The following is a 17,228-nucleotide window of genomic DNA, read 5'->3' as shown; positions in this document are numbered from 1 at the left end:
CTAAGTAAAAAAATGTGGTAATACGGCAAGAGTGCCAGGGATTTGCAAAGCTCTGCAAGTCCCCAAGACGAACATGAACTTTTTAGTTGTGAAATGTGTGCAAAATACACATGTAAATTAGAACTCAAAGCAGTTAATTTATTTTTTTTAGTTTGTTTCCATTTACAAAGGTATTTTATAGACCATTCTAGTCTACTCTGACAAAACTACCTTTATTTGAAATCTAATATACAAATTTACCTTTATTTGTAAAATCAAACCTGTATTAAACTGCACAGAAGACAGAGCAAGTGCATATTCCTAAATATGTGCATTAATATATTCAAGAACAATGTTCAGCAATATAAATTAAAATAAAATCTCTTGAGTTTAATAATTCAATATTTTAATTGGACCTTGTGGTAGGGCGATATCTTGTAGTGAAGAAAGATGTCCTGCTTTTTTTTTTTTAGCATTTTTCCCTGTCTTTTAATTAAAATACAAGAAAATGTGAAAGGAAGATTAAGATTATGACATTCACATTCTGTCACCTATTTTTCAAAGAACATACCAACAGTACATTTTACATATAGTCATTAGAGCTACAGGAGCAAATTAAGGCCTGGGTGTCTAAATCCCATTTGCATCTTTCAATGCATCTGCTGTGAGAGTGGGAGATCCACAGCAGAAGAGACCGCTTTGTAGTCCCTGTTCCCCTGTAGCCACAGAGATTAGTGGGTTAGAATTAGCATGATCATTTGGAGAAGCGTTTCAATATACTAAAAAATGCCTTTAGGACTAGACTCAGTTGTTTTACGTTTTAGTTTTCCACTGTGCTAGGCAGTTTTGCACTTCATTTTTCCCTTTCAAGCTTTAGTCCTATTACGTTACGTTGCTTATTTATTGAAATGATGTTTTCAATATATTTCTGTCAGGTTTGTAGAAGCCTTTGACACACTCCAAGTGAGCAGTAGCACAATAACACTGAAATATTTTCATGGCAATATTCAGAGATTTTAGAGCTACAGGATGTATCACGAACTGCAGGAATTAATACCAGGTTTTCCTGAAATCACCCTTGGATGAAGCTCCAAATTTTCTGTTTGTAAAAAGTTCAGCCATTTGATGAAGTTTCACTTGTCTGCAAACAGACAGCTGGATTTTTTTTCCCACTGGAAAAAAGTGATAACGGCTAATAGACAAAGGCTTTTGTTTGTTTGCTACAAAACAGCTGCTTCTAATCTACCTTGGACTCGCACTGGTATTGCAGTATCAAGGAGGTTGTAAGCAAACAAACAAGAGGACAATGAGATCCTGAAGGGCAGATTTCCAGCACCAGAAAACCCACTAGTAGTGGATTCAGATGCAATCTGATGCAATAGCAATGTAGTTCACTGCAGTCATTTATTATATTGTCCTTTAGCTCCAAATGTGCAGAATAGTTTTCTACTGAGCCTGCATAATTGCATTGCAGGAGATATCTGGGACTCCTGGAAATGCTGGCAGCTGGGATCATTTTCTTCTGAACTAGCATGTGAGGCTCTTAAAATTCAGAAAGGCATTTTGTTATTTTTCACAGTGTTCAAATTTTACTTGTTTATTCACGACTGTCCAGGGCAAAAAGGTAAAGACAGAGGCTCTGTCAGTAATAAACCCTCCATCACTATCTGCAGTCCTGTCCCTGATGACTGGTCTGTGTCACAGAAACCTGGCTAGCTGACACAGCAGCACCCGTCTCTCATTTCACTCCCCTGTGTGCCCTCCCTGCTCCCTCCTTATTCATCACAGATCTAGAGTTGGAAGGATAAAAATTGAGGGGAAGCCAATATTTCCTCACACTTAATCTGTGTGTCCAAAGACAGTATATACTCTGGCCATGCTGTTAATCTCTAAATCCCCCAACAGATAAAGCTTTCTAGAGAAGCTGCTGTAGACACCGAGGAGAAGATAAAACTCACTTGGTTGCTTCCTTGGAAGACTTCAACTTCCTAGCCTGAATGTGGACATAAAGTGCAGGAACAAATCCCTGTCTTGGCCTGGCAATTTCTTCCTGTAGGAGGAGATAAAACCTGCTGAAAATAGAGGCAGAACTATAAAACTTCATTCCAACAGTCTGGGACATCAAGAAACCTATCAAGACAACCTCCAACTGGGCTGCTGTTTGCAGCGAACATTCTGGCTTCTCCTGGCCATGCTCAGTACAGACATGGCACTTGTTGCTTAAGGATTAAAATGTCCTTGACAAAGGAAAGGTCACAGAAGCCTCCACATATTGCTGCAATTTTTCTGTGGACTCTAAAGCTCTGCTCATTAGTTACTAATTTCTTGCTCTTCCAACCAGTAGCATGGAACAGTGGAACGGATCACATTCAGTTTGCTGCCTTTGCTGCCTACTTCAACTACCTATTCAACAGACCCAGACCAAAGTCTCACTTTCAGTACAGACAATTCTGCATAGGATAGTCCAATCTAGCTGTAAAAATCTACTTAGTTCTGTGACAATTTGTGACATTTAGGCTTTGCCAGAAAAGAAAAAAAAGGTCAAGAATAATACAAGATTGGAGTGCTGCTGACAGGACTTCCATGGGAGCTGGCACAAACTGGCACTAAATCAAGACATAACTTTTTGACTCTGCCACAGTTATCCTCAGTGACCCTGAGAAAAACCAAAGTCTTTCTGAGTTTCAGTTTCAGAATGAGGTAATGCCCCTTTGCCCACCTTTTCCATTTAAACTGGGATGATTTTGATGGTGGATGTCTCATTGCATGAATGCACAGTGTCCATAGCTCAAGGATTCTGATTTCAAGTGTGCTATAATGTGTATAGTAAACTGAATAAAAGAACTGACTTTATAAAAGACAAGTACATTAATGAAACGCATGTCTGGAAAGTCAGCAGGCTCTTAGTGTAACTCATTAGTAGAAAGCCTATTTATCTGCTTTCTTTTAAAAAAATCAAGGACAGTGTAAAAGCAAAAGGGGCATCCATGAAGTAAAGGATCACAGAGAGTAGGGATGAAAATATCGTGCATCAAGATAAGGCCTCTGATTCATTTTACTGCGGCCATTAAGTTTCATTTCTTGGGACATGCTCCCCATGTATCGATGTGCACCAAACACCTGGAAATCTCTTGAGTGAAATTTATAGCTGCTAGTGCAAATTGCTTGCAAATTAAATTTCATTGGAATGTCAAGCTCCTTCTCCCCCCCACCCCGCTTTATTTTCCTCCCTCCAAGAAACGGCCTTGCCTATATAAGGAACATCATACAAACATTTTTGTTATACATATATATACATGCATGATTTATATGTTAAAAGTACTTTAAACTGCAGCACATTCAAAAGTGAATAAGTTTTAGCAGTGGATGCACATACAGCCTTCATTCTGTCTTTGTGCTTGTTCATTACATAGCATTCTCCAAATAATAAATGGGTATTTATTCTCCTACTGTTCTTCTTAGGTGACTAGCAGATAATATTCCCAGTGTCAAATGGTTTATTTTTTAAACCTGTTGCTAATCTGTTCAACAGACTGCTCGGAAGCTATACGTCAGGGGTAGAAACCCCTTGACTAATAATTATAATTAAGTAATGAAGATTATGTCACTATATCTGGTGATCTGGCAGGTAAGGGAATACATGAAGAAACAGAATATATAAAGAAGAGCCAGACTAGAAGAATGCATCCTGTAGTCTTCAGGGTATTCATGAATAAAATTACTGAATGACTTGTAATTATATTTTGTAAGCTAAGGGAGAGCCAGAATCATATCTAAGGAATTGGAAATGAAAAGATGGACTGATTAATTTTTTTGTTATATATAAAGAAATACTAGTAATTACAATTTGCTAAACATATCTTGAACTATAGTAAACTTAATTAAGGTAGTAATTAAGAAAATCTATATGTATCTACACCAACGAGGACTAATAACAACAAGTTAAACGATGCAGATGCAAAAGCATATGACACCTTCATATTTTAGTTCATAATTTGATCAGATAGCTATTAGATACAGCTATAAAATCTCATAGGACTGTAGGAGTCATGGAGAGAGGAGCAATTCCATAGTCAACAGCAACAAGAGTTTGAGAACCCTCTCCAGTGAGACAGGACAACGATAAACAGTGAAATCCAAACTTGCCTAGTTAAATATAGAGAAAGCCCTCAGTAAAAAAAAATAAAAAAATAAAAAATTATTCCAAATTTGATAGAAATTTTCAAGAAAACTTTGCAATTAGTTTGAAATAGCATGGGTGGAATTCTACATGAATTTGAAGTGAATAACAAAATACCCATGAGCTCCTGTGGGAGTAGACAATGTTTCATGCCATTTTATTCAACATATATTTTTATACTACACTTATTGCTGTTGTCTCTGACTATCTTATAGGGGATTAGGAAGACGACTACCATCTGTCACATGTGGTCACTCAGCTGCTCCCCTGGGGCAGAAGTGAATGTGTGCCGGGTGGTGCACTTTGCTCTGGAGGTGAAATGGAAATATCCTGCTAGGTAACTCCAGTGCTTCTTTACCAAAAACCTGCAATGCATGTGGATGCAGGAGGTAAAGTATATCTGGAATCAGGCACATATGCCATGTGGCTAGCACCTGGATTTGGCCACTGTAAGGAGCTCTACAGCGATGCCTATGTGCAGAGGCTGCCAAGAAAAAGGTCTGAGCCCATACCCGTACCTCTCCTCGCCAGCTTGACTGTGCATGTGCGTATACTATGGTCTGGACAGTGCTAGCTACGAGCAGCTGCAAGGAGAAGGGAATTCACAATCACATTTCCCTTTCATAGCATTACATTGCCAGTCTTTCATCTGCCGGGTTATCTGACCTGTATTTCATCCTCTCCAAAGTAGCTTAACTTGTAAGAATCTTCCTCTTTGTACATTTTTAATTCAGAAGAGTAGCTTGTACTGATTATACTACAGGACCTCTGAGTTTTACTACAGGTGGAATGACTACCTACATTTATTTAGCTTGCTCAGCAAACAGTTCTTTAAGAGTAATTACTGACAAATTAAAAAAAATGAGTTAACCGCTACAGAAATACAAAGGGATCACACAATGTCTTAGTCAGAAAAGTACTGTTCAAAACAAGACATCATCAAAGACTGGTAAATTGAAAAATGTAAAACATCTCTTAGATAACCAATTTACCATTTGATCTACTGTCATAATTCTTAAAAAAAAAAAAAAAACAAAAACCACCCAATGCAAAATGCTGCTGTAGCTGCTCACTGGTAGAATACAGAAGATAGAACTTCAGCAATCAGGTGATACAAAATGATGGAAATAAAAAAAATAAAATGCCCATTTCTTAATTTCAGTAGACCCTAAAGGTATCCAAGTGAAATACTCTGAAACTATGCCTTTCTAGTAAATATTCAGTTTAAATGGTGTACTTAGAGATTATATTGCTAGCCTTGCAGAGCACCCAAATAACAGATCAGTCATCTTATATTTTATAAATTTGAAGGGTACTGATAATAGATCTGACACAGCATTTCCTCAAATTCTTCATTGATCTGGATACAAAGAAAGCAGGTGTGATTTTTTTCCAGTGTAGCTGGCAACATTTTATAAAAGAATTCAAGACTAAACAGTCAACAAATTCTCATTACAAATGCAAGAAAATTAAACACCATCATATTTAGTTGTTACAATTATTAAAACATTTAGCTTGTTTGTCATGCACTCCCTGCAGGAAAAAACAAGTTCAGCATTACCTAAACAACAATAATGTCCTTAGCAGTTGAAAATCTATGGAAAGTCACACCCTGAAAATTTTCAGTTTAAACAAACTAGTGAGGTAGTCCCCTCCACTCCATTCATACACTGTATTTTAAAAGACAGTATTTTTTCATACTGCAGCTACACTGAAATCTTAGTTAATAAATTAAAATAATAAATAACTACAGTATCACAGATATAACTCAGTCTGTTAACTACTACTAAATATTGATATTTTAGTTGTGAAATAAAAAGTCTGGTTTTCTTTGGATAGCTCTTGCAATTACAAAAATTTCTATTCATTATAAATACATGTGATGGCAACAGTCTCAGAAGTAAAATATTACCAAAATGACACCACAGCTAGGATTTTAACTTAAATTCTTTAACTTCCTTCTAAAAACAGTAATAGGTTAAATGCTACTAGCTTAAAAATAATGAAAACAAATGTTTTTAAGTATAGGTTACTGATATTATTGCCAAGTAAGACATTTACTTCATTTCTCCTGTTGAAGTTTTCCCATATTCTGATCAGCAGAAGTCTCTTTCCTTCCCTAAGGAACCTTCACATTCACACTTGCTTTAAACTTTGCAGTATTTTCTCTCAAGTGATTTTTAAAAATCTGGATCTAGAAGTCTTCTGCATAAAATTAAATAGCCCCCACTCTTATTTTTTGTATCTTGGGAAATTCGGAGCTGTTAGTGGTGGTCCACACCAAAACTGTGGCTCTGACTTTGGGACATGCACATTTCTTCCCAAACTTGGTGTTGATATTCCTTTCTTAATCCACATGTGCAAAGGGTCTCCCTTTTCATTTTGAGGGTGTACATTGTGTAACATGAACATAAATATATATTAAGAAATTCAACAAACACATCAGCTGGAACATGCAGTATCATACTTTATTTATGCTCTCTGCAGGTGCTAGCCATAAGATAACATATACACAAAAAGAAACAAATATTCACAATATTGAAGCTATGGAATTTTAGGAGGAAGCATTTGTGCTGGTGTGCTGGGAGAAGCCAGTGTTTGCCATGAGCTGAACACCCGGCCAGAGTCCATGGGCAGGCAGGGCGGCCTTTCTTCCTGCTAAATGAAGGTGCAATTGAACCTGAAGCTAAAGGCCAGAAGGGAGGACGGCAGGGCCAGAGCATGGCTAAACCGCCTGGACCAGCAGATGGACTGACAGCAGATATGCACATCTGTTGATCCAAGGCAGACGGGAAGATGGAAGGGAGGGCAGAGCTGTCACCCTCAGGAGCCATCTTTGCAGCTGTGTGGGGAAGGAGCAGACTGAGCTCCTGAGATGAAACTCACTGGAAAGGACAGCTTGGAAAATGGGAGGAAGTGAACTGCCTGCTGCTATTTGGTCTTACTGTGTCCACACAAGCAGGACGCTGTGTAGATTTCTTTGTAAATAAACTGAATTTCGCTAAAGAAAGACCGTATTGTAAAAATCAATTTCCCCTACCAGCAGAGTAATTGGGCGCAGCTCTGAATACCGGCTAAGCACTTGAGTCAAAAAGCAACAAGATAAAGCTTTGAGCTTGGTAGAAAGGTTACTAAAAGAATCTTTTCAAGCCTATTCTGGAACATTACAAAACTTATTTCTTCTCCAGCCTTATCCCCAACGCTCACTGCCACTGTTCTCAGAGGTTCCTTTCTTACTGCCAGTATGTGAAAAGCATAAACACTAGAGATAGTCTGCCTTCCTACAGCAGATGTCTTTCATGCCTGTTCAGGTTTCAAAGCAAAGTCCAAATACAGATGATGTGGGAAAATCACTCCTAACAAACAGGAAATTGATGGCAAATAAGTGGGTGGAGGCATAAGAGGAATGCTTATCTCTTACCGAGGTTTATTTATCTTTGCATCAGGGTGGAAGGCATATACCCATCCTGACTGTTTTTAAAGCGGAGGTATTCAACGGCCTGTGTTGGCACAGAAGGGTGAAGAATCAGGAGCGATTCCAGCTAAGCAATGGCTAGACTCATTATTAGCTTGCTTCCTTCAGCTCACAAACCACCCAAATTGTCCCTCCATACATACTGTCATTATGCAGAAGCATAACACTTGTCTTCTCTAACACCCCAATACACAATTAGCCTGGGGAACTTAGAAGATGCTATGTACATGTATGTATATATGCCTTTTTGATAAAGCCCTATACTCAGAATACATCACTAAAGAAATATTATTATTCAATAAGCCCGTGTTTCCTTGTGGTTTATTCCAAGATTAAGCAGACTATCATGCAGCAACCATGTGAACCAATGTGAACACTAAGCAACTTCACCCACTGCAGTGAAATTACTCCCTGTAACTTAGGGCAGTTTATATTCTTAAGTGTTTAAATCTATAGATGTGTCTTCAGTCTTGAGACAATTGGTCAGCAATATAAAACTTTATTTGTACTGTGTGTTGTTCATTTGTTTACATGAAAGTACATTTCTTTAATGAAAAGAAGTTCCTTTTCTTTAGAAACACTTATATTTTGACTTTGGGGCACTAGGTAAATAATAGGTAGTGTAGGCAAACTAAATAAAAGTAACATTTGCATTGTGAATTATTTTCTTTTCCCTCTTGTTAGAAACATTCCTTCCCTCCCTGCTAGTAACCATAAATCTTTTCCTGTAATGCTCTGTTAGCTTTAATAAGTACAGCGCAGTAGCCAGTGCTGGCTTTCACTTACAGTAGCTGAATGTTAAGCAGCATTGCAAAATGTTAAGTTGCAAGATAACTGACTAGTTTTCTTAAGACTTTTTAGGGAGATTGAGAATTAACAATGCTTCTCACCTCCCTCTTCACACTCCAATAGGAAAATGCTAATTTAGTATTAACCTCATCACAGCTGTCTCACATTCCATTTTCTCCATTTCACAATTCAGACAGGAACATATGCGCTGGCACCATACATCGTTGATGGAAAAGCAGTTAGAATTCCTTTCAGCAAAGATTCTGCTCACAAACTTCATCCAAGAGAGGGAGAAAACTTGCAATATTTAGGGCATAAAACCCATATATCGGAATTGGAGTGCTTTCTCATATGATCTTGTTGATGACGTCCTGATGCTTTGTGGCTAAGTTCCTAACTGCAGATATCTATCACCTGACTCCTGAAAAACAAAATATGACTTTAGTTCTCTTAACACTGACAGTGGCGACATGTACTGAGAGGGTGTGTTCATGCTGTTGGACTGAAATTCTTGCAGGAATCCTAGTCCACAGTCATCCATACTGCCTACATGTTGATATGTCTGTGAGGAAATGTTTGGAGGCAGGCATAGTTTCACAGCACCCACAGCCAGTCACAGCAGGTTGCTGGATTCCAGCTTGCCCACCCGCTGCCCCCCCGAGGTGTCCTGCCTGCTGCTCACTCTGTGCCACCAGGCACAGGCACCGTGACTGTGCCCGATGCTGTGACATGCACTGCTGGATGGAGCAACTCTCACTTTGTTACAGCAAACGTGGTGAGGATGAGCACTAGTTTCCCACAAGCGATGGTTTGCTTGCAGTGAATCTGTCCCAGGCCTGGTACACACAGATCAGGACACCATTTCACTTAGAAATAAAACTCCAGTGTGGAACATTCTTGTTTCCCTGAAAAAAATCTTCATTCTGGAGCAGCTCAGCAGATTTACCCTTGGTACCACAAGCTGGACACGATCTTTTACAAAGTGGCTATGAACAAGCCAGATACCCATCCTGTCTATACTAGTTTCCAAGACACAGGAGACAGACTATTTTTTCCCAAGCCCAGCCTGCGGCCATGGCAGCAACACTTTTCCTCCCCTCCAGGCCAAGTCAAAGCTAAGCTGCCCAACCCAGCCAGCTCTGCAGCTTTGCTCTGCGAGTGTGCTGGTGCAGGTATGCATGCTGCTGGGGAGGGGAGCAAGGCTGAAGGGAAGACAACGTCATCTTTAGAGAGAGGACATGCTCTGCACACCCCTGTTTATGGAGGGCATACTGGCAGCCAACAGGCAGACCTGAGTGCCTGGGGCTGGGAAGGCTCTCCAAAAGACTCCCCCCTCTCCTAGTCTCCTCCAGTTGTGGGGCTTTGCTGTTCTTCCTTCACCCACCCAGCAGTAAAGCAGTCACAGTAAAGGGTTATATGCTTTACTAGTCACACTCGCAGCTCCTCAGACCTGTACTGAAAATCTAGTCCCCACCTATCAGCCACATAAATCAGCAAATTTCAAGCCCTGGTAGTTGCAGGCTGTGGTCAACAGCCACTGTAAGTGAAAGCCAGCACTGGCTACTGCGCTGTACAGGCTGTGGTCAACAGCCTGCAGAAGTTATAACAGTCCAGGCTAGAGCACTTTTTGGTCCAGTGTAGGTCAATGTGGCATTAAGCAGATGTACAGTAACCATAGCACACCATCACTCCACTAATCTCAAATGCCCATTTTACTTTCCAAGGATATATGAAGAAGCCACAAGTTCTCTGTCCACGTAGATGTCGGTGAAGTATCTAAGACAGACAGACAGCAGGGTAGTCCCATTAGCATGGTGCCATCAAGGAGACAGCTATATCTGCCAGGCACCCAGGTGTAGTCACCTGGGGCCAGAGATCTTCTCCAGGCAATTCTTCTGGGACAAGGTCTGTGAAGAAATGAGTCCAGCCTTGTCAAAGGAATGTGAGTAGTGATCTGGCTGACTTCTAATCATGAGTCTGCCCTCTCCTCTTTTTCAGCATACGGGGAGACAGAGGAGAGTGAAGATTTGCTCCTGGGAGACTTCTTTGCAATTCCAAGTACAGGCTCAAACTGGCAGGATAAGGCCATGAAAGAGGAGACATGAAAAATATGAACATCAGTGCCAAGTTTCTGTGCCTGATTCCTGTTCCCATTCCTGTTAAACTGTCCATAATCAGAGAAGGTGCATTGCAGCATGTTCACGGCTTCTGAGGCCCACAGCCACCATGCCCATGCAGCAGCCTCTGTTAGGGAGAGCACTCGGACCCAGAGGATGGGGAGGAACAGAGCCTTTTTAAGATCTCAAAGAGTAATGGGCCACACTTAGCATATGTTCAGGAAATCACGGACCTCATTTCCAGAGGAATATTTTAAAAGATTTCCAGACCAAGAGGGAGAGAGAAGGATAATGAGATTTTTGCCTTTTGGGTACAGGTGCCTCATAAAGAACCGTTAAAAAGCACACATCCCTGTGGGTAGGGCTATTCTCCTAAAAAGGACAGATGTCTTCTCTGTGATATAAGACGGGTTTTTCTTTTGCTGCTAATTAGGCAGAGTTGCCCTGTTTTGCTGAATTGAAAGTGTCTGCTCTTTGATTTTTTATGGGAGTCAGCTCTTGGTAGAAAGAAGAGAGGACACTTTCCTCCTCTTGGGGTTTTGCTCACACTGTGGGTTGTGGCAGATGTGGCAGGACAAGTGGTCTCACTAGTGCATTTTGGGTTCTCTATTCTAATACTGCCAAGAGCACATGGGACACTGGTCTATCCTTGACTGGAGACTTTGGCCAAATACTTCTTAAACTGTAAGTACTTGCAGAACTGTAAAATACCTTAGGGCTGTTCCAAAGTCAAATAACATCAATATAAGGTGTCAAAGTGAGTCAAAGTCTATACGTGCTTGTCCATTCATTGCATAAGCTAGGTGGCCAATAAAGGTGTAGCAATAGCAAAAAAAAAAAGATACTGGTGCTGACATGTATATGCAGAGGGGAAAACATTCTTTATGAGTCTAATGGTATACATTCAGTTCTGCTGTCTGTGTAGTCACAAACCAAAAAAAAGTTGCTAATACATAATGGTGGTTGTTCTTGGTGTAGAGGTGTGAGTGGTCGAGTACATGGTCCTAGCAGCAGCTGGTGGTGTCTCATTAGCCAGTGGCAGTTCCACCCAGGGATGGCTCTCCAGAGCTGCTGACTGTGTAGGGTGGGCAGAAGCAGGTTACCGGGTGGCATAATCTGCATTAATTCCCTTTGATATTGAGGAAAAGGTAAGTTTAGGTGAGTTGGGAGTAGGCATCATATGGCCTTCCAGTCCCAGGTCTCATGTGACTTGCTGTCAGCTGTGGGAGCACTAGGCAGCATGGTCGTGCAGTTGCCTAACAGTCTGGTGAAGTGCCAGATAATGTGGTTTGTGGTGACTGTGGGCTGTGGATAAGGCTGGGATGCTGATAAAGCTGGGAAAGTGTGTACTAGGTGGGCCTTCAAGGCTTCAAGGTTTGTAGGACCCACAAGGGCATCTCAGTGTGTCCCAGTTGATGTGACAAGCATAGAAAGCTGAGACACCAGAAATAAGTGCATGGTAAAGATGAAAGGTAAGACTAGACAATTAGTATTACCACCAAAGACATAGCCCAGACTCTTGTACTTAAGTTTCAGGCTGTATACATAGCGGTCCCACTGTCTCCAAAAGTCAATGGATGCTTAATTCGAGTAATGCCTGAATACAAACTCAGTGAGGCTTCTAGATTGTGGGCAAATATTAAATAACATATCCCCCCCCCCCCCCCCCCCCAAACAATTCTTTCCTCTTACACATCGAAGAAATACAGGCTGAATATCTTAGCAGACTTTAACAGCCTCATTTATAACATCACATTTCCTCAGATACAATAGGCAATTTCACTGGGATTCAGACTTTCCTGGTGCAAAGGAAACATTTAATTGCTCACATGTATTTTAATGGTTCTGTTTTTAACTGGCAACTCCATTAATGTCAGAACACTATAAAGACATACAAAACAATTTTACAAGAAATCGTTAGTCATTAAAATGTTCAAAGACAATTTTCTGAAGCACAAATGGAAGTTTTCAATTTTCTGAAAATCCCAAACTGCACCACCTTACAAGACTATTTTAGTGAGCTTAAAAACCTTAATTCTATTAAAAACAACTCGATTTGATGACTTACAGACATCTTGTCAATGCCCATATTTTTCCTGTTTTAAAGGCTGAAATCATGTGCTAATCATATTTACCATGTTATCGTCTTTAACTTACTATTACATTTAGAATGCTTACTTTAAATATTTTGGACTGCTAGATCACTGAGGCCAAAAAATAACTTCAAAGCAAACAACAAAATAATTTTAAGAATGCAATGAGAAACAAATGAAATTACAGCAGGGCTTCTGCTGTGACTGTAATTCAATTTCTCACTGAGCATGATCAGCTCTTCCTCTCTTGGCGAGGAGAGTGATGGACAGGACCTGCCGTCTGCTCCATGAACAGATGTAGGGCTGGTGGGGCAAATTGTTTCTGATGATGACTGCTTTGGCTCACCAAAGATATTAGGAGACAGGAATCTGCTAATTACAAAAACAGGAAATTGTTGCACTGGTGGTCCTTTCTCCAGCATTAGAGAGGGTATATCAGTGTTACCACCTATTGCTAATTCCCTGCATTATACAGCACATGCAGATGAAGGCAGCAAAGCCTTTCCTTTACCTCAAGCTACGAAGCAGTTAAATGTGCAACAAGGTAAATCCCTCTGTGCTAGAGGGAGAGGTAAAGGCAGTGGAAGGGCCAAAGGTGGGCAAGAGGTGGATAAGAGGTGGGCAGTCAAGCTGTCTCTTCTCAGTCTCAAAACTCATTCAGCTGTAAATCAGATGACCTTTGTGCTACTTTTCCATTTCCTTTTCTTGGAGAGATTCAGAGAGGCAAAAGCTTAGTGAGCCAGGCTGCAAGTCAAGGCTTGTTTGTCGTGGCCATTACTCATGAAGACTTCCAGCACTTTCCGAAATAGTTTTCTCATGCCCATGTGGTAGGTATTTTCCAGCCACAGGAAAAAATGCAAAACTTGTCTCAAAGAGCATAAAATTCACAAACAGTACTTGAAAGTATGCAGCTTACAACAGGCTACATCTTGGTGACTGAGCTTAGACAGGAAAATTTTCTTCTGTTAAAATGTAGCTTCTACCCCATAAAACACTCTTTGATGATATCAGTTTGGATTTTCTTGACTTTGTAGAAGAAGGGAGTATTCAGAAGAGATTCAAGGCGTAGAGGGCAACATGATATAAGATGTGACAGGCATTGTACCTGGAAGCCTGCCTCACAAACACAATCAATAGGATGATGCAAAAAGACGTAAGGTAAACAGAATTTGTTAGAAAGGCTCTAGAAGGGAAAAAGAAACTCAGAGCTGTACGTTGAAAAGGGAGGCCAGCTTCAGATGGATGCTGAGGTGGCTGCATTTAGTCTGTGCCAGAGGGAAGACATTTAAGGCTCAAGAAGGTCAAGCTGTAGCAAAGCTACCATAGTCAGGATGGGGGATTATGAGCACCTATAAATAAGTCATGATCTGAGAACTGCCTAATAGGATGTGAAGGGTGAAGTGAGGGCTTGATTCCAATTCAGTTGGAAAACTTGGAGATTGCAGTAATAACTTCAAAATCCACTTCAGAACTGAAGTGCAAATGGAGCAATACATTATTCATTTCCCTCTTTTTCTGTATTTCTCTTTTTTTTCCACTGTGCTGCCAGTGTCTGTGAGTTCACTTTCAATGCATCCTTCTCTTCCAGCAATGATTTTTCTGTTTCCATCCTCTTTCTTCCTAAGTTTCCCAGGCTCTTTCCTTCCTTCTGCTTTTTTTCTAGCTTCCTGCCATTAACTTCTATCTACTTCTCCCTGTTCTCTTGCTTAGTCCCATGTCCGTTTTTACCAGCTCAATTCTAGTGATTGCTTCCAGTTAAAAAACATTTGTTAGATTTACCACTGACTACTCCTGTTTTTAAATGCAACTCCTCTGATTTCAGAAGCCAGCAGCATTTCATTGGCATGGTGCTACAATAGCAACACAGGTGGGGAAGGGAATTGGACTCCCATATTTACAGTGATTAAAATCAGACTCAGTAAGGCTCAAAAGGAGTTGAAACTCTGCAGTTAGTTCTGCAGCATGCCCTTACACATGTAGAGGTGTCTCCCCTCTCAGCTACACCTCCAGCATATGGGGTCAAGGTGCAGGAGGAAAGCTGCAGCTCGCAGCTGGGAGGACATGTATGGCACCACGAGACATCTCTTAGAGTGACTGACTTTGTTTCCCATAACACATGGCAAGCTGCAGCACTGCACTAAAATCAAGGGGTAAATCAGGACACCCTTGACAGTGAGCAAGGCTACGAAATGCCTGGGGTTTGCCCAGACTTGTCTTCTTTTCCAGCCCTCAAAATCTTTCTTGGTGAATGTCTGGCATAGAAGGCCCTTTGATGATAAAACTGTTGGCCCTACTATACTTTGTTGTTAGAAAGTGACAATGGGCTGATGCTTCTCTTAGTCGCTGTTACACAGCAAAAAGGTCATATCCTCTCTGTTTGGCAGCATAGATCCTAATCCTGATCCTAACAACTATCAAAATTTTCCCTTGGCCAAAAGACCAAGAGTTGAATTCAGTGGTTAACAGAGAGAAAACAATGGTCCAGCTGTAAACTGGGAATGGGTGTACTGCTGGCCCAAGGATGACCCCAATCTAGTATCTGGATTATCCAACAGTGTCGGGCAGTGCCACAGCCCTGCTTCCAGTTGTATGATGTGGCCTTGGTGCAGGGACAACCCTAGAACTCCTCTTAAGCTAAATGCAGATCAATAGTCAAAGATGAGTCAACCTGATTTAACGTTCTTATGGATGGTGCAAGTGATAAAAGCATTAAAATGACTGTGTGTGCCCTGCACAGTCACAACACTCCTATGAACACAAAGGAAAGATGAGATGCTTAGCCACCCCAAACACATGTGCCTATGACACACTCACTAGCTGTTTGTGGCCCAAAGGGTGACACAGTGACAAGGGGCTGCTACATAGCTGGAGACTATGCCTTACATCCACATGGAGGGGAAACCCTCGAAAAAAACTAAAATACAGTCAGCAAAATAGATTAAGTTATATATATTTTTTTTTAGCTATCGGCATATTTTCTCTGGTTGCATTGCAAGCTAGTTTCTTGGAATTTTTAGTACCATGACTGTAAGGCAGCATGTGCCAATACACATGTCCTTACACAGTAAGTACTGCTGATAAATATAATTTCTACATAAATGCTTCTTCTGGAAAAAGGGGTGATTTCTTCCTCTCCCTTTGTTATGATCATTTGTACCAACTGTTAACATTTTTTAAAACGTCTGTCTTTTGAGCAGTATGCTATCCTAGACATGACAGTCAAAAAATGTGCTTAAATTAGGCACCCTATTTTCAAACCCAGCTCCTTAAACTTAATTGTGTAAATAAAACTGTGGTCAGTGAAACTTCTCATTGGTCCCAGTCAATTAGCATCAGTGATGATGAGAAGTATCAGTTCTCCAGAAAATTAAGGCTCAATCAAAATCATCCAGATTTGTCACTAATTAAAAATGCCAGTTGTTGTTTAATGATTTATTTTGATATCTGAATGTTAAAAGCAACATAAATGAGATTCGCAGAACTAATACTCAGTACCTAATGAACACTCAACTGCTGTCCATCAGTTTATTAATAATTACCACATGCATAATTAGAGTTAAAAATTTATCTCTAGCTTTGCAGCTTTATCTTGGGTTTGATAAACTGATTTACAAAAGGCCCATAGCATATTATCAGTGTAAAAGCCTCCTTTGCCCTGAGCTCAGTAAGATTATTTTTAAACCCCTGAGAGCTTTTGTTGGTTAGCTGTTAGAGCATGTGGGAGGACAGGACCAAGTGTACAATTTTGGCAAATACAGCTGCCATTAGTTAAGCACAGAGCGTGAATTAAAGTGTCTGTACTGCTGAAAATGTTCAGAGCCTTTTAAAAAAAGCCTCCATTTTATATCAGTCAATTTAAATACATCGGTTTTCAGATTTTTTTTGCAATTTTTCATCACAGGAAGTCAAGATATTTTATGCTCTTTCATATAGAAAAGCGTTGGATTATGTTAAATACATTATATATATACATTCCATATAAAAGTTATCTTCAAAATACATAGAGATTGCAAAACCAGTCGAAGTTAAATGTGTCTGCGCAACCTTTTGCATATTCATTACTTGCAGGATTTTTGAACACATACTCTCATGCTACTGTCTATGGAATATTTTAAACCTGTTTTCACTAGGAAAACCCTCCTCTATACAGGAACAACCATAGCAGCACACCATCCTGAAATAAGCTTTTGACATTTTTACACACTAGTCCTGCAGCTTGAGTGTGCTATTTCTTTGTTGCCTGTGCTTTGCTGGGAGCTCTCACTGTCCCTGTTCTGCAATTAGGAAAATCAGGGGACACTTCCCTTCTCCGTTCGCTCCCAGCGTGGCCAGTGGATTCAGTCCACCCAGGGCTCCAGTTTCAGGATGTCCAGCTGGGTCAGAAGCAGTGGCATGGTTGTTTTCATCCGCAAGACTGTGGATGGAGGCAGGCAAACAATGAGCAACTTGGGTACAATAATATCTCCAGTCAGTACAGCCCAGCTTGGACAAGGATGGATGTCCACAGCCTCGCTTACACCAGCAAAACAGTATTTTTGCTGACATGGCTGCTACCAGTTCCCAGAACAGAATTAAGGAGCATAGCACTTGTTCAT

Source organism: Nipponia nippon, unplaced genomic scaffold (assembly GCF_047370975.1).
Source record: "Nipponia nippon isolate SJK-2023a ecotype South Korea unplaced genomic scaffold, ASM4737097v1 scaffold_1, whole genome shotgun sequence".
In the NCBI taxonomy this organism is placed as follows: Eukaryota; Metazoa; Chordata; class Aves; order Pelecaniformes; family Threskiornithidae; genus Nipponia; species Nipponia nippon.
The sequence above is the reverse complement of the archived record's forward strand: the minus strand, read 5'-3'. Positions refer to the sequence as shown.